This window comes from Diadema antillarum, unplaced genomic scaffold, assembly GCF_040938485.1.
Source record: "Diadema antillarum isolate AM-2024a unplaced genomic scaffold, OU_Dant_1.0 scf00000004, whole genome shotgun sequence".
Taxonomy (NCBI): domain Eukaryota; kingdom Metazoa; phylum Echinodermata; class Echinoidea; order Diadematoida; family Diadematidae; genus Diadema; species Diadema antillarum.
This window is the reverse complement of record NW_027270893.1, coordinates 2,087,347-2,108,843: the sequence shown is the minus strand read 5'-3', so window position 1 is coordinate 2,108,843 and position 21,497 is coordinate 2,087,347. Positions and strand designations below refer to the sequence as shown.

At 40.2% G+C, this 21,497-nt stretch overlaps 1 long non-coding RNA gene across 1 annotated transcript in view; it reads left to right on the top strand.

Annotated features, from left to right (window-relative positions):
- The first annotated feature begins 508 nt into the window (after window positions 1-508).
- LOC139710025 (uncharacterized) overlaps window positions 509-21,497 on the top strand; it is an 83,092-nt gene continuing 62,103 nt past the window's right edge. The window contains exon 1 of the long non-coding RNA XR_011709426.1: window positions 509-1,002. This is a non-coding gene — a long non-coding RNA (uncharacterized lncRNA). The remainder of the gene's footprint in view (window positions 1,003-21,497) is intronic.

Genomic DNA, 21,497 nt, shown 5'->3' with positions numbered 1-21,497 from the left:
CGATAGGAAGTCAGTCGAGCTTACTACAGAATAACCGCAATTATTGTATGCAAGATGAGTAGAGAGACGGAGTGAAACATAGAAAGAAATCGAGAGAGCAAGAAAGAAATCGAGAGAGCAAGAAAGAAATCGAAAGAGCAAGAAAGAGGAATGGAGAGTGGGAGAAATGGGGGGGGGGGCGAGGGAGAGAGACACAGAAAGGAAATCATCTAAAAACGCTGGGGCATCTAGGGAATTTGAATCATTTCGAGCGGATCACTCGTGTTTTATATGTTTGTATCTGTGGTACATTTTTATTATCGTGAATGTCGTGGCCACTCCGAGTCCTGCCTGCGACGGACTCGACGGATATGTACTTTCCTCGATATGACTAGCGCCCTCTGTCGATTACTTTAGTGCAGCGCAACACGCACACCACACACAAAGGTCCCGCAGTTTGCAAACTCCGTCGTTCCTGATTGATTTTACGGGTTTCCCCTCATTTCGCCACTCACTGCGCGCTCGTGGCTTGCGGTCAACCACTACGGAACATTGCACACTTTTTGCTGAGACAATCGGACCGGCCCCACTTCGTACCACTCACTGAATGTATACGATTGCTGTGAACGTGTGTAGTATTTGTTAGTGGGGCTTTCTTATGAACACCTTGCGGATCAACTCACTTGATCTTTCGTCACGATTAGCAGAAGAGGGCGATCACCATTTCACAGGGCTGGGCGACTCCGAACCTAGATGCCACGTACTCTGCTGCTGAACCCAGCGAGGTTTTCATTGGACCCGTGCACGGAATTCGGAATTCTTCACCGCCTGTGCTGTGCCCCGGCGGCCGCTGGTGAGGGCGGAACGACCTCGACTACTATAAGCAGTTTTCCCGTGTATTTTGGGTTTTTCTTCTCATCACACGTCTGGTTGTAGAAATATACCAACTGTCAGATCAATATCACGGTGTGAATAGGCCTTACCATCGATCGCTTATTGCCCTGGCGTCCTTGTGCTTGAAAGGTAAGCCTTTCTGATCTAGAAACTGACAATGGCGTTTCCGATGCCTTACAATCAATGTACTCGGGAACATTTTAATATTGTTGATATATGTCATGGCAAAAAAGAATATTATGTTCGTAAAGCTACAGCGGCGATTGGCTTCAATACTTCAATCATCACCCCCAAGCGGCTGGTCAAAACAGGGGGGGGGGGAGGGGAAGGGACGATGTCCACCTCCCTGGCGAAACTACTGGAGCTAGTGGCTAGTATACGTATAAAGCTCCATCTAGTCCATGGTCAAACTATGAAGTTAGTAACTCCATGGTCAAACAAAGGGCGTACGTTGCAAACCCAACTGCCCGGCCAGTTTCGTCAGAGCAGAGGCGATTAATTGTGTTGAGTACCGTCCATTGTGTTTTCTGTTAACACCCCGGCAGTTCGCATTTACATGTACACTCTAATCCCCTGTTATAAACGGAGGTTTTCGCCAGAGCCGCTGAATACGGAAAACAAACAAAACAGCAGAACAGAAAAAAAGGGAGAAAGTAAACAAAACAAGCGAAGGCCAACAAACGGTTACCCGAGACACGAATGGCGTTGGTAAAACAGTTCCCTGTGATTTGAAAGAGGCTGATGAAAAGAGAGTAAGGGGTAATAATAAGTGTTGAGGTGTGAGGTGAAAATAATTATATGTCATCAGCTACCAGCGAATGGCTTTAGGGGACTTATCTATGAAGGGAGGATTTCCGAGATCAGTGTACATACATACAGGGGTGCAGTTATTCACTGAATTAAAACACGTCCGCAATAATATCCTGAACCAATTGAACACACATTTTGACCATTATGGTGTAAGACTTAATGCGCTATTGTATGCTGTGAAGGACAGACTGTGTGCTTTGTTTGTGTATTTATGGACGATTGATTTGAATTGAGAACACACTGTCGGCTGCATTATTGGACCATTGTAGCTCGGTGGTGGAACCGATCATTTTCTGTTTGTTTTTAGGATTGTGGCACTTGAAAATTAGTCTTTCGTCCAGTCTTTCGATGTGCATAATTTACTGTTCGTGGCCTAAAAATGACCAGCAATAATTAGCAATATTGGCCTCTGACGATTAAAAGACAGGCATAAATGATTATATTTTATCGAATTTGCCAAATGAATGGAAAATAAATCATAGTTTCAATAAAGAGAAGAAAAGGGAGGGAGAGATAGAACAGCACAGTAAACATTGTCAGAACTGCTGAAAAGCTTAAAGGCTTTAACTGTGTAGTAAGACAGGTTGAACTCCGTGCTCGGCGCTCGGTTTGGTTGTATGGATGGCGATTATATCTGCCACCGGAAGTATATAATATATAAGGTTGGCGATAATATATCTGCCACCAGGAATATATGTTGTATACGGTCGGCGATAATATATCTGCCACCGGGAATATACAAGCCAATACCGGTGCCGCGGTACATGTTTACTGGTGCGTAGCCCCGTCCGTCGCCGCGCATACACTGTAGTAATGCATGGCCATACTGCCGCGTACTCCGGTAATCGGCGTATGTGCCAACACAGGCTGACGGACAGCACAACCCCCAACAAACGTGCACGCACGCACCAGCCGCACGCACGGAAAGTTCACCTGAAGGGCAAAATAGAGACCAACAGACAGACGGACCCAGGACAGGACAGAGAACGGCTCAGGACCTCCCTTGACCTCAACTGTCCCTCGTCCCCGTCCACTGACATTACTGCAAGTACAACTGTACTCACTACCTTGTACCTGCGCTTGGCAATTGGAGCAGCTGCTCAGAAACGGTAAGTTATAGACGCTGAGCATATTTGCCATTATTGTAGCATTAATTAGGGCGTAATAGTAATTATTCTGATAGCGTTTGTTCCCTAACACCCTCGCCACCATCAAATAGGGAAAAACGCTACAACTGTATAATCATCTTGCAGTTTTCCAAGAGTAAGGTAACTTATTTTCTCTGACACCGTAGTAGGTAGGTGCATACCAGAGAAGTAGAACACGATATGAACACTGATTTTCATTATCTGTGTTACGCGAGTGAAGAGAACTTTACACTGTTGTTAATAAACATACACTTGCAATTACTTGAACTGAAAGAAAAAAAGAAAGAAAGAAAAGAAAAAGAAAAGTAATAAGAAGAGGTAAACGAGGAGAAGAATGAAGAGATGAAGGAGACGTACAGATGGTGAGAGACGGGGAAGGGGGTGGAGGTGGGGTTGGCAGGTAGAACATAATGATAATAATGTTTTTCTTTGCCTGCCAATGTGCCATGTTGTACGACTGGAGGGACCTCGCAAAACACTTTCCTCGCATGATGTTCGCAAACATTTCACTGGTTATTTTACCAGATGTCCCTTCAGGGCTCTCATAACCATGTCAACAGTAAAACGTAATTAAGCCAAAGAAACAAGGGGCGGCTAATTTAGCCAAAGTAATTTAGCCAAAGAGGTATAAGGATGCACCTGGCCACTGACAACAATAAACCCCTAGCCCGTGGGAAGCAGTCGCCCTTTCAGTACAACTGTACCTTCGCGCTATCATGGGGAAGTCTATTCCGTATAATTAGGTATTAGAGGCAACGGTTTTATGCTTCTGGTTATTGTTGCGCCAGCTCCAATGTTCGCTCAACTGTGAACTTACTGTTTTCACAAAAATCTCTGCCGAAAGAAGAAAAAAAAATGTTCCCTGTTGCTCTGTTACCGTAACTTCCTGCCAACGGACTGTAAAGTACATAGACACATGCACGTGTTCTTCCTTTCCGCCATCCCAGCCAGTCAAATGCAAACAAAGTTCCACTGGCTGCCTTCCAAACGCCTTCAGACCCTTATCCTCTTGCTATATCCACCCAAAGTCTACACTTCCTTGGTTATACATTGGAGCTACAAGAGATTTTGTTGTAGCTCCACAGAGCCACTTACTATCACAAGGCTGCTAGCTCCATGGTTTTAATATCATGGGCTGTAAAATGCATGTCCGTGGTACTGTATATCATGGACTGTACATGTCGGTCCATGGTTTCAACGTAGGGAGAACCTGGTATTACCTCGTTGGTTTGAGTTAGCTTGTCACAGTCAAATGTCTTCTGATCTTCATGACAGAAAGCAGGGAGGTGAACTCACCTCCCTGCAGAAACCCATCACTGTGTACATACTTTCTCATGCAGGCCGGTAGTCTACGAGTACAAACAAGATAACACGCTGGTCTGAACGTCTGGCCATTAATTTATTCCACTGACTTTAGTTTGTTTGCTTGTTAGTCAACAAGATATGCATTAACGTAACGAACAGAGTGTATCTACATAACTCCAATGGATACCATGCAGGATGATAGAAAATAGAAGTTGAAAATTGGAAGTTGATGTTGGAAACGGGAAAAAGGGAGACAGGGACAGTTGTAAGGAAGAATAGAGTGAGAATCATTGTAAAGAGTTCGTCAGTCGTTGTTGTTTTTAAAGAAGAAGAGAAAGAGAAGTCGTCAGTCGGCGGGAGGAGAAAGATGGAACAGAAATGGGGGATGGGAGGAGAAGGTTGGAAAATTATGGAGACAAGAGAGGAAGGCAGAGAAGTGGAAAAGATGTCAAATTCCAAACAGTATCACGAAGTGAAAGCCGAGAAAACAAGTTGGTAAGCGATTGAGCACGCGGACTTGGGTAGATCCGTGGGTGCTGTATCATCATAGTGTATAAACATACAATGATAAAGTATACCATGTACACATTCGCCAATCTAAACACTGCCGATATATGAGAATAGTATCTGTCATTCTTGCATAGATAGAGTGATCTACATGGACCATACATGCTTACTTTTTATGTGCACATTTTTGATTTGTTTTGAGTGGTCTCTTGACTGCAGGTCCTATCATGGCAGGTGTTATTACAACTTTTCTCATATTTCAAAATGCAGTCGCGAGTTGGTGATTATGTCTACCCTCGCTGACCCCCTCGCAGTATAGTGGAAGGTCACGTTTGCCTGTAACCTTGGTACAGTGTCAGAGCTCATAAAAAATAACAAGAGATAAATTGAAATAATGAATATTAGATAGACTATAAAATGTGTGTCATTTGCAGTGATTTGAGGCAGTTAAAGGGGAATGGAACCGAAATATACAGTATGTGGATCGAGCGAATGCATTTTGTAAGGACAACACAATTGTGAAGTTTTAGGGATATCACACTATTTCTTAAAAAATCACGGATTTTTCAATTTTCACTGCCGCCATCTATAAATTAAGTATGGATAAGAAATAGTTCATGATGTGACCGAAGGGTAATGATATAACGAAAATTTAAAGAAATTATCGCAAATGACATTTTTTTTTTGTTTATGAGAAGTACACATTCTCTCAACTTGTTAGGCCTACTGACTTGTACATGTAGGCCTATATGTTAAAGGCATAGGCCCTAATTTATCATTTACAGAAGAAACAAAAACCCAGCATTAGTGCTTTAAAATAGTTCTAACATGTGAGTTAGGGAGAGACACAACCACTGTAAAAATTTGAATCCGTATTATTAATTTAAGTATTGTTAAATACACAAAACGTGAACAATAGTCATAATAAAAATGGTTCCAGACTAAACCGTCTACACTTATGGAATAATGAGAAAATTACTGATATCTCCTTATGCTTTTATTGCAAAGATTGTCATACAGCAGAGCTACACACATGCACCAAATGTGATATCTTGAACATTTTTAAAATCACTGCTCCCAAAGCTAAACAGGACCTTTAAGGGTAAATATTCCCCCTGATTTCTGAAAGAGGTGAGTCTAGTGTTCTTTTGTTATGCTAGAAAAGTAATATGTTGAGTTTTCTTTATAATATCTATAGGGCCTATACCGTTCGTTGTCCTGAGGTGTCATCTATCATACGAACTGTTTCATCCAGCGATGGCGGCGCCGAAACTTCAGAAATTCACAACATTTGACAATATCGTCAGATTTTCCTGAAACTTCACTAATGTGTTCGACCAATATTTCCACATTCACTCCACTCACACGTATATAAATAATTTGAGCTTCATTCTCCATTAACACTGCAACTATCTTCGCGATAGCCATCCTCCCTCGTGACTGGTTTCTGTACGGGGTCCCAGGTATGAATTGATTTAAGGTATTGCTTACCATTGGGAGCAGTGATTTAAAAAGATGTTCAAGTTATCACATTTGATGCCTGTGTGTAGGTCAGTTGCATAAAAAAAAATCCTATACTATATAAAAATTTCGCAATTAAACCTAGAATATAAAGAGATATAACTATTTTTCTCAACAAACCAGAACTGAATGAGACGGTTTATTAATTCTAGAAACAATTTTTGTATCATAAGTATTGTTGACATTTTGTATATGTAACAATACTTGACATTGATTATAACGACAAAAAAAAATTACATTGCTCGTTTCTATCCCTAACTCACATTTTAGATCCATTGGAAGCGCTATTAAAAAAGGTGGGTTTGTGTTTCATCTGCAAATAGTAAATAATGCCTTTAATATTGTAGGCGTTAAACATTCCAAGAATGGAGCGTTAAAACTTGAAGATAATTTTCTTAAAAGTGCGTAGGAGTAGCGTTATCACTCAGTGAAGGAACAGGAAATATATGTGACAGTGCACCTCAAAACGAACATAAAGTCGCACACACTGATTTTTCGTGAGGACTGAAAATAAGTGAAATAGGTCAACCTAGCCGAACTTGATTTTTTAATATTTTCTGAAAGAGCGGGTCTTAATTTACATTATGCTAAAATTTGGTATCATAAAACGGGCAGGAAAGTGTGTTTTTTTAGCAGTTTATCTCGAACATTTTTGGTAGAATAGTGTGATTAGGTGTGTCTTTAGAATCCCTTTTTCATTTCTGAAAAACCTTGTCCACACTCTTCACTTTCAACTCTAATAACTTTTGAAAGGATAACGCTACTGATTTGAAAGTTGGCATTAATTATGGACAGAATGTGTTAATGAGGCATGCCTAATTTCAGTTTAATCTGATAATCTCTTCATTGTTGTACTCTGGTGGTTTACTTCCTGTTTTTTTGTCCCATTCATCGCACAGCCAGCACGGTTTGGTAAAGATTAAGCGCTTGAATAGACACTGTACTTCAGAGCCTCTTTTCTCAGTTCACACTTTTCCTGAGTCTGTGCTTTCTTTCCAATATTTAGATAGGTTAGGAAAGTCCATTTGATTTGAGTTATACATCATTTTAAAGTTTAAAGTCTGCTCTTTCAGAATATGGTCTTAACTAAAAATTCATGTCTGGCGACTTTTTGTTTGTTTTGAGGTGCTGGGTCACATATATATTTTCCCGAGGGATCGCATGGCACTTTGCTATGAATTTTAAATGTGACTGCTCTACAGAAACTTATTTGTGTAGCAATTTAAAAGAATATGGAATTACACGTATATACCATTTTGTTCAAGATGTTTTTCAGTCGGCTAAAATTGCCGTCCAATTTCGAGAAGAGAAATGATTATCTGGGGAATTATGATTATTATAGGCGTAGGTCACTTGAAAGAGAGTTTACTGGTTCACACTGTTGTATATTGCAATATACACCAGTAATAATATCGTTTATATCACAACCGTATATGGCCTATTGTATTTATGTGCGTGCACATGCAAGGCGTGATAGCTTTGTGTGCGTATACATCCGGCATTATCGTGCATTGTTAATGAAACGATCCGTGACACATCCATTCAATGCATAAAGTTGTAAAAACCGCATTTTCGCGGTTTGGTGGTAGAGCGAAAAATATATATTTTTTTTTTACATGTGAGATTGTTGTTCATCTACATAAAAAAGGTTTGTTTTGTTTCTATTTTTAGAAACGTTCTTATTGCGTAATTTCTAGCTAATTTTAAATGTTGGTGATAGCGTTAAGAAGAATTAATGTCTTGCCTCTTCGTCCTTTATAAATATTTTTCTAGATTTTGTGCATATTGAATGTATTTTATCCGTTCCATATAATTTTACCTGTGAAATTAGTCATGCCAAGATTTTAGATTCTGCAGTATATTTTCAGCTATATTTGATGAGCATGCACACACACACACACACACATACACACTCACACTCACACACTCACACGCACGCACACGAGACAAAAGTTCGTATACAGTTTAATCTTGCGATGTGCGCCACGCAGAGCGGAGCTTCAAAATTTGAAGCTCGAACCTTGCTTGTACAAACTGGGCAAGCACAATGAATGCACTCGGTATATGCATACAGAGGGTTGTTGTAAATCCACATAAAAAGCTCAGCAGCACACACCTTGACTGGTTTCGTTTAATAAAAGCTCAGGTCAACCGTGACTGAGTCGAGTGAGGTGTTATTACGGAAAGGAAGGCATAATAAGCCCCAGAGAACAGCCTGTCCAAAAGCGCCACACAATTACGACGGACTGGACCAAATTATATCAGAAAATTTAAAATTGAAGATAGAAGAAACACGCAAAACAAACAACTCTCGAAAAGTATAAACACATAAACACAAACACACACACACAAATAAAGCAGCACGAAACCAGAAAAGAAAGAACAGAAATGTTGATTTGATTTGCTTCAAACATAACAATATCAGAACAGATTTAACCTAATCGCAAATGTATGTTATAGCAATGTTTCCTTTACAGAAATTCCGATTCTAATTCTTTTCTTGATAATAGCAGAAAACCGATTAAAGTTTACATTAAAATGTGTGCTTGTGCAGCGGTGCACAACAGATCAGAGGAGGGTTTTAAAAAAATAAACAGCGATATGGAATTTCGCTCTCAAACAGTGAATGACAGCTAACATCGGTTAACGCAATCACCTAAATTGCTTTTAAAGGAGCCCTATCCACCCCGCCCCATCCACGCCAATAACAAATCGATATCACTGCGGATTACATGTTGCGTTGCTGACACGTTCTGACGCCACAAATGTCATTTTGCACCGTTGGAACGTCATGGATATGATACGTAACAATGGCTGTGTTTGAAGTTCATTGTTCGCCACTTCCAAAGCCGGTGAAGGATTCCGTGGGAAGCGAGCTGCTTTTTTATTATCCTTTTTTTTTTTGAGTCTGCATATCTAATTGTCCGTCTGTATTGCCTGTATGCGACTTAAAACAGACGATGATTCTGAAATAATACCCCCATAAAAAGCTCAAGGTGAGCGACTGTATCAGACGGCTCTAGCCTCCATCTATACACGCGTGACGTGGGGATTCGTACTCGCTATTCATAAGGACCCCGATATTCCGCTTTATATTGGTGTATTTAGCATGATAAACCCATGAATTTGTGACCTACATTGTAGGCCTGCCTCTTATGGATACTACTACTGTGTACTACAGTATGTGGAGGTTTTTTTTTATATCCTTGACATTTTTCTTTTGTGTAAAGGTGATTTATCAATGCCAAAGTGAACTTCCAAGGTCACGTACGTGTATGTGTATTCGTTTATGGTTATATGATCATACATTATCTCGCACCGTCCACGTTAACCCCCTTGAGAGCCGCATCTCAAAATACTGTCGACTTTGTACGAACTCAACGGGCGACGTGTCTGAACGAGTTAACAGGAAGAGAGCGCGTTACTTGTTTTCGGTCGAATGGCAAATGGAAACATAAGCTTGACCTAGCAGAAACATCCTACATGTATTTAACAACGTTTTACTTACCAAGTATCATGTAGAGAGGCATGTGAATGAATGTATGGACCCCATGCCTTTACCCAGTTGTTGAATGTTTACGGGCATGCTGAGTATCGGTTTATCTGCCGAAAGAGGTTCAGACATAAATTGTCAACATGAAGCAAGTGGTGTGTGAGGTCATTTATATTATGTGACCTCCTGCAATTATCCGCTTGAACTGATATCGAAGAGGTTTGAGTGTAGGTTTATGCATGGTGTATGATACGTGAACCTCGTTGGCGATACGCAGAACACATGTTCATTTGGTTCTTGATGTGGGTTGAAGGGATGGCATGGTTTTGTTGGGATGAGGATTCAGCTTTTAACTTTTTGTGAGATAATTCAAAACCACTCATATGAAAAGAATACAGTTCACTTCTAAGAGGAATTCAAAGTTGATTTGAGGAAAATCGGTTTTTAAATGGATGAGATATATCCAAAAATACAGTAAAACAAAGCGATCCTACTAAAATGTGGGTCCCACTTTTCATTTGGAGTGCATTGTTTTGGTTATCTCAACCATTTCAAACCCGGTTTTCATCAAATAAAATATACTCTTTCTATTACACAACAGGTTTGGAGATGAAAAAAAAAAAACAACGACAAAGAAATCATCATCAAAAAGCGTTGGAAACCTGTAGCCCCATCTCAACCGAAACTGCTCCCTACCTTTCAAGTGCAGGATCACCTCGTATTCAAGTTGACCTCAGGGCAGAGAATGGAATCAGGTGAACAGCGCGAAAGAGGTTTTATCAATATCTGTACCCATGAGCTTGACAAATTAAGGAATTGTTAGGTTTCATATTTATTGTTTTCAGAGTGACGTCACAGTATAGCAACGTACACACCTATAATTACAATGTACCATCATCATCATCATCGCTCAAGTCTTCTATGACTGTGCACAGAGCCTTCACCAAAGCTTATTTCTATTAGTTTTTTTTATTATTATGTTATGAAATCAAGGAGACTCAACATTATCTTTTAGTGATCCTAGATTATGTAAATATGCGGGGGGGGGGGGTAACAAATAGTATTTTCTTAAGTTGTTGTCTGGTAATGATCCAGTAACAATTGCGTTGGTGGCAAAGGATGAGGTTCATTCATGATCGACCAAAAACATGATCATCATCGTTCTCCTTGTTTACAAAGAGATTTTTGGAGCCTTTGAGACGCAATACACCTGTTTCTTAACTTGGTAGATTTGAGGTCATTTGGAGCCTAAGGGAGGTATGCATGACCTCTTTGGTACAGTGCACTTGGTACTATAAATATGGTAAGCTGACGAGAGACTCATGTTTTTTTACTTTTCCTTCCTATTTTTTTCTCTTCTCGCCTATACCCTTTCTTTCACTCTTTTCTTGTATTTTGGGGTCCACAGAGAACTCAAAGGGCATGGGTTGAATCCAAGGTACACTTTCACCATCTGCGATGTATAAAAAACACGAAGACTCGACAAATCCAGTCCCGCGGACAACCCCGGTATCTGTGGGCGTGGCGTCTACCGTTATGGCGGTTAAACCTTTGAGGACTGCCGTGTAATAATGGCTATTGACATTGCGCACTGAAATTTTGTTTTTGGCAGTGAAAGACTTAAATGGGTCCGTTTCCGACAGTGACTCGCCTGTGATCTAGATTTGATGAGCGTTGAGTCAGGGAGGTGGAAAGCTCCTGACGCACTGACTCGAGTGCTTGTCAAGTGCACCTACGGAAGCATGGTTCAGGTTATGGTCAGCGAAGCTACGACCTTCTTCCGAACCAATGGCCGAGGGAATATGCTCAGGGTGGATTTGATTAGGGGGTACACAGGTGAAAGAGGTGGGTCCTACCACCTTTTTCACACCCACACCCACACCCACACACACACACACACACACACACACACACACACACACACACACACACCTCCGAGTAGGCCTATGGATTATGTTTGAATGACGGGGGTGTTGCATTTCAGAGGTTCTGCTTACACATTGTAGGCCGATGTAATTTCTCTGTTTATTATTTGATGGAAATGAAATGTAAATTTGAACTTTGAACTTTAAAAGGTAAAGTTTGCTGAGGCCAAGCCCATCTCGTTCGACACTCTCACCAGAAATTGACCGAATTACTGTTTAATTTAATTAATCAGTCACTAACTGCGCTCGACTTATACATTACCGGATTAGAATTGACACATGTTTACACTCCATCTATGTAGAGTTTCTCTTCGACATCGTCAATATTTCGTTTTATGCGAGGTCGACGTATAGGCAATGATTACTTAAATCTATCTGTCTATGTTGACGTCTATGTGTGGACTGCAGTAAGCATGATTTTGTCTTTGCACTTCAATCGCCCGTCCAGTCCCCGGGTAAGCCTCAAACGCCCATCAGCCTGCAAAGTACTCCAATTATTCCGAAAACACTCAGCGAGAACACTCAAGTCTGTTTGACGAGTTAATGGTGGCCGGGGTACATGCGCTTTTTTTTTTGCCATTGCTCGTCATCAACCACCCCTGATCCAATATTGACTCCATTTTATCCAGTCTTTCAATTCTTCTCGCAATCAGACTCTGTCCTCGATTTTCCCATTTACATTTTCGCCCGATGTTCAACGTAACACAACACACATCTTGATACGTCCTCGCTGGAAGCTCATGTAGTGAATTGTCACTGAACGAACAAACTCATTTTGTGATGTACGCGCTGCAGCTACATTTAGATGGATATCTCACTCCTTCAAGTTGATATTGAGTGTAAAAGTGAAGCAAACACCGTAACGATGTTCCAAGCACGAAAGATTGTTTCAGTCGGGCCAACGAAAAAGAAGACATGATGCAGTACTGTACATTTCTTGAAATTAAATTGTTTATAGGTTCGCAAACCAACTCCATTTGGCACGATTGCTCTGTCAAAGAAGATAATAGATAAATGGCAGATTATTCACATTAAGGGATGAAATTTCATATAGAAAAATTCATCTCGATGACAGTGATGTAGTAGATACGTACGTGCCTGCCGATAAAAATGTTCAATAATAATGACATGAAAAAAATCATACCAAAAATGAACCAAACACTTACTTATAATGAGAATGAAGAGAAGACCAAGTCTCTAACAGAGAAAAGAAGAAGAACTGGAAAAATCAGTTGTCAATCAGTTGCAAAAAAAGAGGGCTAACGAGAAAAAGAGGAGGAGGAAGAGGAAGAGGAAGAGGAGAGGAGATGAGAGGAGGAGGAGGAGGAGGAGGAGGAGGAGGAGGAGGAGGAAGAAGATTGTGAGACAATTCATTAAGAAATCGGTCTGAGTCAAGGAAATTTGAATATGAAACGTGCCAAAAAAAAAAAAAAAACATACCTCATTCCTTCGCTAACCCCTTTTCGTTTTCGTTAGTTTAGCTGTTGATATGACCACAAGCAACTTTCATGTACATTGTGACATGAATACTTTCTTGTTGATGTATTTGTTGAGGAATTTTTGCTGGAACGCATAACACTTTTGTAATGATGTCGGTACAATTACAAACGCAGACAAAACTGTTTTGATCTTCCGCTCCACTATACACTCTACTCTCCATACAAAGCCAGATAAAGACAGGTTCAGTTTTCTCGACAGTCTACAATACAATGCTTGCCCGAGACACAACTCCGATGAATTTGGCGATCACGTCTGCATCACGTTGTTCAATCAACACAGTCGTAAATTTTGTATATCTGTAAATGGACACCTTTCTTCTACATGCTTATTGTGTGAGTGCATTACTTCTTTTTTTTTGAGAGAGAGAGAGATACTGTTTAAACTGTGTTGACCTTGTTGCAAACATAAAGTGATGTAATGATACATGAGGTGTGTGTATGTTTATCTGTAAGGGGGTGTTCTGATTGATGGCATAGTGAACGTCTTGTTTCTTGTGTTACTATACTTGTCTTCTCCCCCCCCCCCCCGCCGACATTATACCAGTGATGAGAGCATTACTATGAAGAGGATCCTCCAGTAGAAGGAGGGATGTGACCCCCAACCCCCAAGTCATATGAGGTTGAGCAGATACAGTTTCCATAATAAAATGTTAATACTTAATTCATGTGACGGTTTGTCCGATTACATCTGGATAACGCCTCTTGTTAGAGCTGAGAGGAAATGTTTCCGTGCAGGATTAGCAAAGGTTTTGATTGTGTTTAGTGCAGCGCATGTAATTAGTGCGCCAATTATTTTTGTGTTTGCCATACATATTATGTGGGTGAACGCAGCGCGTAACTCGGGGAGGCTCCACCTTAATTGGTCGAACATTTGTTGCCCCGGTATTACGTAACTCATGAGATGAAGATGGACTGATCATGGTGGACTTTGTACCCTGCTATGTTTGACAGCTTAATTCACAGCTCTCCGCTGACGAAATGGCGCGGTAAGCACACTTACCTCCTAATCACTTGTCATTAAAGGCCTAATTTACAGCTGGTAATAGTAGGCTTTACGAGTGGACGTACGAGTGTGATTGGTTATGTCACTACCATATACATGATAATAACATGGCAACCATTAGCGCGACAGACTTTTCATGAATAGGTTGTCTGTCTGTGATTGCTGTTTTAGAGATCAAACGGATGTTTCCTCTCCCGGCATTTGCCATCTATCATTGACTTGTGTGTATCTCTGTGTGGTCAGCCTACTGTCTACAAGCGTTGTGTATCAATATATTTTACCTCCAGAGCTCGACGCAAAGATGGACCTTTCTCCAGCCGTTTTTAACGGGAAATTTGCTGAATGTTTATTATTCACGCGTTATACAGTGTACATGTATATAACTATATAACTCTTCTTGGTGATTGCTTTCAAACCATGTGTAATAATTCACGCACGTTTTCTCTTTACAATGTTTTTTGAAAGAACGGAGAAACAAAACCCAGACAAACGCGTCAAAGTCAAATCGAGCGAAATGAAGAAGTGTGCTTCCAGTGTCGATTGGCACAGAAAACAATATCGTACACTGTCCAAAGTCCATGGCTCAGCCTCAAAAGGGTTTAACGAACTTCTTTGAAGAAGGAACAATAACAAAGAACATGGTTAAAAAGGCACAGTCAATTTGTCATCAGAAAACAAATTTCCCCCGAAAACTTTGCTTCTCTTCGTCCTATGTCAATTCATAATGTTACGATACCTCCTGGCTGTGTTATCCAATATCAACAGCCAGTATCAAAGGATAGAAATTATTCATGTTAATGAAGGTGCACTTATATAGGCCTACAGTGTACAGTGATGATGGGAGAAAACTCACTCGCAAATCCTGAACGTCCGTGTATTCACCAGGAATTCCTGGGCCCCAACACTGACCAATATTACTGCCTATTACACAGCCGTTTGTCAACATGCACACACGCCTGACATATTTTTAAAGTCAAAGAATAAAAAGGAATGTATGGGAGCCATCATGTAGATATATTTAGAACTATTCTGAGTATTTATGCACCTCTGTATTCATTTGTTTCTTGTGCCTTTCTTTCTGCCCTCAGTAACCTTCGACGTTTCAGGCGTGCTTATCTATGTGGAAAGGGATTACGTGTTCGTTGGGTAGGGATTGATTGTGACGTCACCATTTCAAGCCCCGACCAATTCCAATTAATCATCGCGGGTACAATAGTTCGGGATTAAAGGTCAACGATTTTAAGACATGTTCACTGTGAAAAGAGTCTGAACGCGTAACATTCTTTGATTGTAACAACGTCCGTAACCGCATGAGTGACAGACAACCAATTGTTACTGCAGCTCAGAACAACAACTCACGATTACTTTTGATAAACACATACCACGAGGTCATAGTCACCGCTAATGAATGTCAGCTCTATTGTATTGTCCGATATAGCACATACAATCTGTAGGTGGTCTCTCTCAACCCTCCCCGTAACCCCAATCCCCCTTTCCAGTTACTGGATGTTTAGCAAGTCTGTTGTGCGATTAAAAAAAAAAAAAAAAAAACTCTTCTACACCAAATCATAAGACTGGAATGTTGTTTGTGTAAAAGTCTATTTCTTTTTTTTTGATTGCTCTATCAGTCGAAAATGATATTTTGATGATACTTTCACCTGCTAAGGATCTGCAAGCTTCATCTGATTTTACAGTGGGAACGAAAAGATGTATTTTTCAGCCGGAATGTGAACAATCCTTAGGTTTTACACAGTTGAAATTCAAATCAGGTGAATCTCTTCGTTTTTGGTCACTATTGTAGGTTGGTCCGCTCACGGCACGAATGCAGCGAACAGCAGACCCCCATTGATAAGGTCCATGTTTGTGTAATGGTTGATCCTCTACTTTTATATATTTATTCATAATACATCCATCTTCTTTTTGTTATTTCATTATGGCAGATAGTTTAAGGTGACTTGTTTTAACTGAACCCTTTTTATTGCTACAGGCTGGTCATTTGTACATTGTTTATATTGTTTGTCTTGTTTGTTTGTTTTTTGGTTGCATAAAAAAGGGTCTTCTTACTTTCCATTGTCTGGCTGTCGCCTTGATTGGGAGGAGTCTGATCATATCTTTTATTTCTTGTCAAATCACAGTTCACGAAATTGACTGTGACACGCATGACGTATAATAGGCCAGATCTGAACATTTGTATGAGGTGAACGGAAATGTCGGTACGGGCTGGGCTTTGGTATGAGCAGGGAGGTGACAATTTCGTCTCACCTCCCTGGTAGGAGTCCTCATTCGGTAGAACGAGGCTGGAGCATGAGGCAAACATCTTCCAAGGCACGACATCTACAAATACAACACCAACATGAAATCATTTCCAACTACACGCATGTTTACTCTTCTCTGCTGCCTGCTAGTACAATCGTACACCGTTGTGTCTCCACTCGTGTGCCGACAGAGGCGAGACTGTGTTCGAAGCCCGAACACTGCCGAAGGCATTTCGTCTGGTAAACACGTCTAGCCGAATAAACAGACGATTGATCGATCGTGGGGAACATGAATCGATAGCTTGGTGATCGCTTGCTGCAGTTGCAAGCATACTCTTTATAATCATAATCGGGTGTAGCTGTGAACTATGAAGGCAATGGAAGATTTATTTTCTGTGGGATTGTTTGTTGGAATACGATATTATAATGCCCTCGCGAAGTGATGTTATTACAGTATTTCTTAGATTACCGGCCTAAGTATCTTAACTAAATCGTTAATGTCCTTCTGTATCTTATCTAAGAACCGCCTTTGGTGCCACCCTTTGCTTATTGTAATGGTCGGATTTTGGCGCCGCTGCTGCCGTGGTCCTGTTTATTTTAAAGAAATTCGAGCTCCTTCATACGGTGTCCAAAAGATTGCTGTAATCTAGCTTTCTATTAGCAATGAGCTTCCAGAAGCTCCTTGACATCAGTCACGACCCATCTGTCTTGCCATGCATGGTGCGCGCGCAGACGCACGGTCACCTATCAATCCGTTAAAGTGATGGTCTAGTTTTGGATGAGATGGGGATTCAAGCTTTAACTTCTTGCGAGGTTATTGGGAACCACGCCAGTAAATATCAAAAAGCAAACAATCCCTAGAGGAATTCAAACTTTATTTGAAGAAAATCGGTTTTGAAATGGCTTAAATATCCCAAACAAAGTAAAACAAAGGAATCATAATTCAATATGGGTCCTACCTTTTATTAGGATTTAGGTACCTCTGTTTTGGATATCCCAGCGATTTCAAAACCAATATTCATCAAATAAACTTTGAATTCCTCTTAGAATTATATGCTCTTTCATATTCCATAAGAGGTTTCGCATTATCTAAAAAAACGTTGCAAACCTGAAGCACCATCTCAACCGAAACTATTTAATGACCGTCCGTCCGCAACAACAGTTTACTTTGCTGAAATCGGATTTTCGGCTTATAGTTCCTCGCGATGACTGTCTTTTGTACTCCTTCACTGTCCTTGGGTTTTATGAGACCATTTCTGACAAAAAAATATGATATATCCTGCCTCGATCTCATCTATGTTCAAATGGTTTTAGCATGGAAGAACTCGTCTCTTTAAGGATCGTAACATAATTTATCATGAATAACAATGCATCTTTGGACAGTGTTTAGATTGCGATAGTTTAAGTTTGTCAAAAGTTTTATCAGTTTATGTTCAAAATATTGTGAGTTACTGGAAATACATGTATGTTTTGTTTGCATTATATGGAATATACATACATGTACACATGTAGAATGCATTCGTATCAGACACATGTGTTTAGCATATAAAGGCTGTATTCGGTACCACACCGTGCTGTATCATTGTACCTCTCTGGTCATTGGAGCGTTCGCGAGCGTTAAAACAGTGACTGTCGTCCCTTTCATCCACCATACATTATACAGCTAATTCGCTTTCTCATGCAGGGTAATGGAAATTTTAACCGTGTTCCGCGATATGCAATAGAATAAAAGATGGATTTGTTTACATATAATATTACAGTTATGTAGCTTTGCAGTATTAAGCCATTGCCACATTTGAATGATACCATGCAGGTACTTTACTTTGAGTCGGGTTTCTACAACAAGCTACGTAGGTCCTACAGCCACGTTACCGCTTTGTAGAGAGTTATAGCTATGGGCTCTCGGAAAGTTGTCATCAACTTCCAAGGATATACAGTTGATGAAGCTTGTAGAACACTACGTAGCCTACACCTGTAATAATGCACAATTAGTATTCATTGCTTTATCTGGACTTCGTTATTATTAGTATTCATGCTTTCTGGGAGGGTGCGCTGTGATTTCCTCCCGTATTTCTACGATTTCCCTCGAGGACAGTTGAGATGAGATGCTTGTGCCGCGTCCGTCCCCGAAGATGACCTGAGAGGGTGTATTTTCTGTTTGCTCGTTTGTCACTGCTGTCGGCAGTTTGTCTGTTCGTCTGTCTCTTCCACAGATACTGCGTGTCACTACCGCAATTACAATTTGTATCAAAACAGTCTGGGAACCAGTAGATTTATGTATTTTCTTGTTGCTCTTGGTAATCGGTTGTCGCCATTTCTTCTTTATTGTACCAAAGGCGTCGTATAGTCTTCCGTCAAGGCGTCTTCTAGAAGCGGTCAATATCAAATTATAGTTTTAATCGAATCACGTGACAAATTGTCACAGCCGTGTCACGTGATGTCTCCTATTTGCTGTCCAGGGCTCTTGTCGTGTAACACTGAAGCAAATGACGGATTGTGGCTTTCTTTGAATCACGTTACAAATGTGGGACATGAGTCGGCATATCAAGCGGTAATAACGACAGGAGGAGAACGAGGCCAGGGGAAAAAACAACAATAACTCAGCTGAACCCTAATATGCAGATATTTTGTATAGAAGTCACGTTTTGAATTGTACACATTGATTCAAGAAGAGTGTTGCGAGTGTGAAACATTACTCGCAAACATGTTAGATGACGGACATCATTGAATAACTTAGTCACACTTTAATAGTATATCTCACTGACAATCTATTAACACAGATATTCGGGAAGAGAAAATAACTTACCGTGATTGGATCTTTACAGCTGTCACTTATGAAGTTTGAGTGTACGAGCTGGCAGATATCTGACTTCAGAATCCCATCATCGTTTCACTTTGTTGTTGACTGAGATTGAAAATATAATGCGAGTGATGTTGTCTTTTAAAGGTATTGTATAAGTACTGATGGAAATGAGAATTGGGCTTTTATCTTTTTGGGAGATATCAATAAACCACCTATGAAATAGTACAGAACGTACCATTCTGAGAGGAATTCAAAGTTTATTTGATGAAAATTGGTTTGGGAAATGACTAAGACATCTAAAAACAAAGCAAAGCAAAGCGATTATATTAGAAAGTTAGTCCTACCTTTAATTAGGATCGTTCTGTTTTGGCCATTTAAAAACCAGTTTTCATCAAATAAATGTTGAATTCTTGAAATTACATGTTCTTTCACAATTTATAAGAAGTTTCTCATTATCTCATCAAAAATGTTAGAAACCTATAAGTTGATCTCGACCAAAACTATGCAATCCCTTTAAATTTCACTAATTTTCATGATTATTAAAATAACAACTAGCTGTTTATATTGTATTTCACCGTTAAAAAGGTCTTCCGCCTCTTCCTGTAATTCATAGCAAATAGGGAAAATCCCAGGTGAAAAAAAGAAATGATTCCGTATACAGCTGCCACATTATGTGGCTTCTCACCAATGCTTTATAAAGAAGGATAAACGTAGTCAATAATTACGATGTCTACATACAGGGAAGCTGTGTTATAAAGAACTAATTGAGAAGTTGTTTTGAATTGAACTAGTTCTCGTCGTGACAGACTCTGTGAGCGATTTATATTCATGGCTTGTTTCCAGCCTCACTGAGTGATAGAAAAAGATATTGAGGGAAAATCTCTCGAAAAATAATAATAATTCCGTACAGCAGTGAGTAGTTTCTCGTTAATTCTTCAACAGATGAATCAACATCAGTCATGTTCTGATCTTCTGTCTGCGCCCTGCTGGAATTAGGACATTATTTCGACATAATTTGCCTATTTGTTGTATTTTGTTTGCCTTGAGCAGAACCCAGATTTGAGATATCCTTTGGGCACATAATACATCATGGAGCTCCATGATTAGATCAGGTACCTTTATGATTAGATGGAGTACCTCCTTCATTCCTCGTAACGACGAGGATGAGTAGCCAAATAATGTGCCGGTGTCAATTGTCTGGAGTCTCGTTCGGGGAGCGTTGCGATGAATCAGAGCCAGAGGTCCGCTGGTTGAGAGGTGCGAGACAACTGCTGATCACCTGTGAAAAGGGGTAAAAAAGAGACGACCGGGGGGGGGGGGGGGGGGTGGGGATACACACCGAAACATCAGCAGCAGCAGCAACAACAATCTTATCAGAGCAATTGATGCACCTGCTTGCCGTCCTCAGGAAACGCAGTGATTAACAATTCGAATAAATTGGTGTTTGTGATCTTTGTGTGAACCCCGAAGAAGACAGGTAGTTTTTTTTTCCATTTTGTTTTAAGTATAGCCTCTTACGTGTGCAGTCCTGACATCCAGCAACTAGGTCAATAAATGAGGAAAGAAAGGAGGAAAAAACCCTGAAAATGATGCCAAAGCGGGGGTCGGATTTTTATATATTTCGCTGCGTTCCAGCGTTTCAAAAATCGGTCAAAAAAAAAAAAAGCGAAGAAAAAACCCCCAACAACTAAAAATTACTTAAATATGTATTGATTATAAGTAAATAATAATAATAAAAAAATCAATACAAACACAGATAGCTTACTATACCGTGCCGGCCTCTTTTCTCTTTCTCTTTCCTCTTCAAGTATATCTGTATAGTTTAGAGATAGACATTTCCCACGCTTTGAGACCGTACTTCATTCATATATAGTGTATTTTCCTATTTGTTTATCGACAGGGATTCATGTTTATTCAGGTAACCATCTCATATCTATTCATATTTTATGCATTTAATCATCAATTTACACACTTTTCCGTGTGCACTTGTGAATCATTCAAAAAACCAAACTCAAACGCTCTTTTAGGGCCGACTGCACATGAATATAGTCGTTCTTTCAGAGAGCCATCATGTCGTTGTGACTCACACTGCACTTTTCTGAGAAAAATAAACGGTTTGCTGCGAGTACACCAGGTGCAGGTCTGGATTGATTAGAGGTAAACCAGGTGCAGGTCTGGATTGATTACAGGGATGGTATACAACCTGTAGTTTTGCTGTAGATGTGGAATCAGTTTTTTAGTTATTGCCAGATAATTAACCCGTTCCGTACGGGAACCTGGGGGCTGTGTATTAAGTGTAAGGACGTTTCAGAATTTAGTATGGAACGGGTTAAAGGCCACTTTAAAGAGCATACA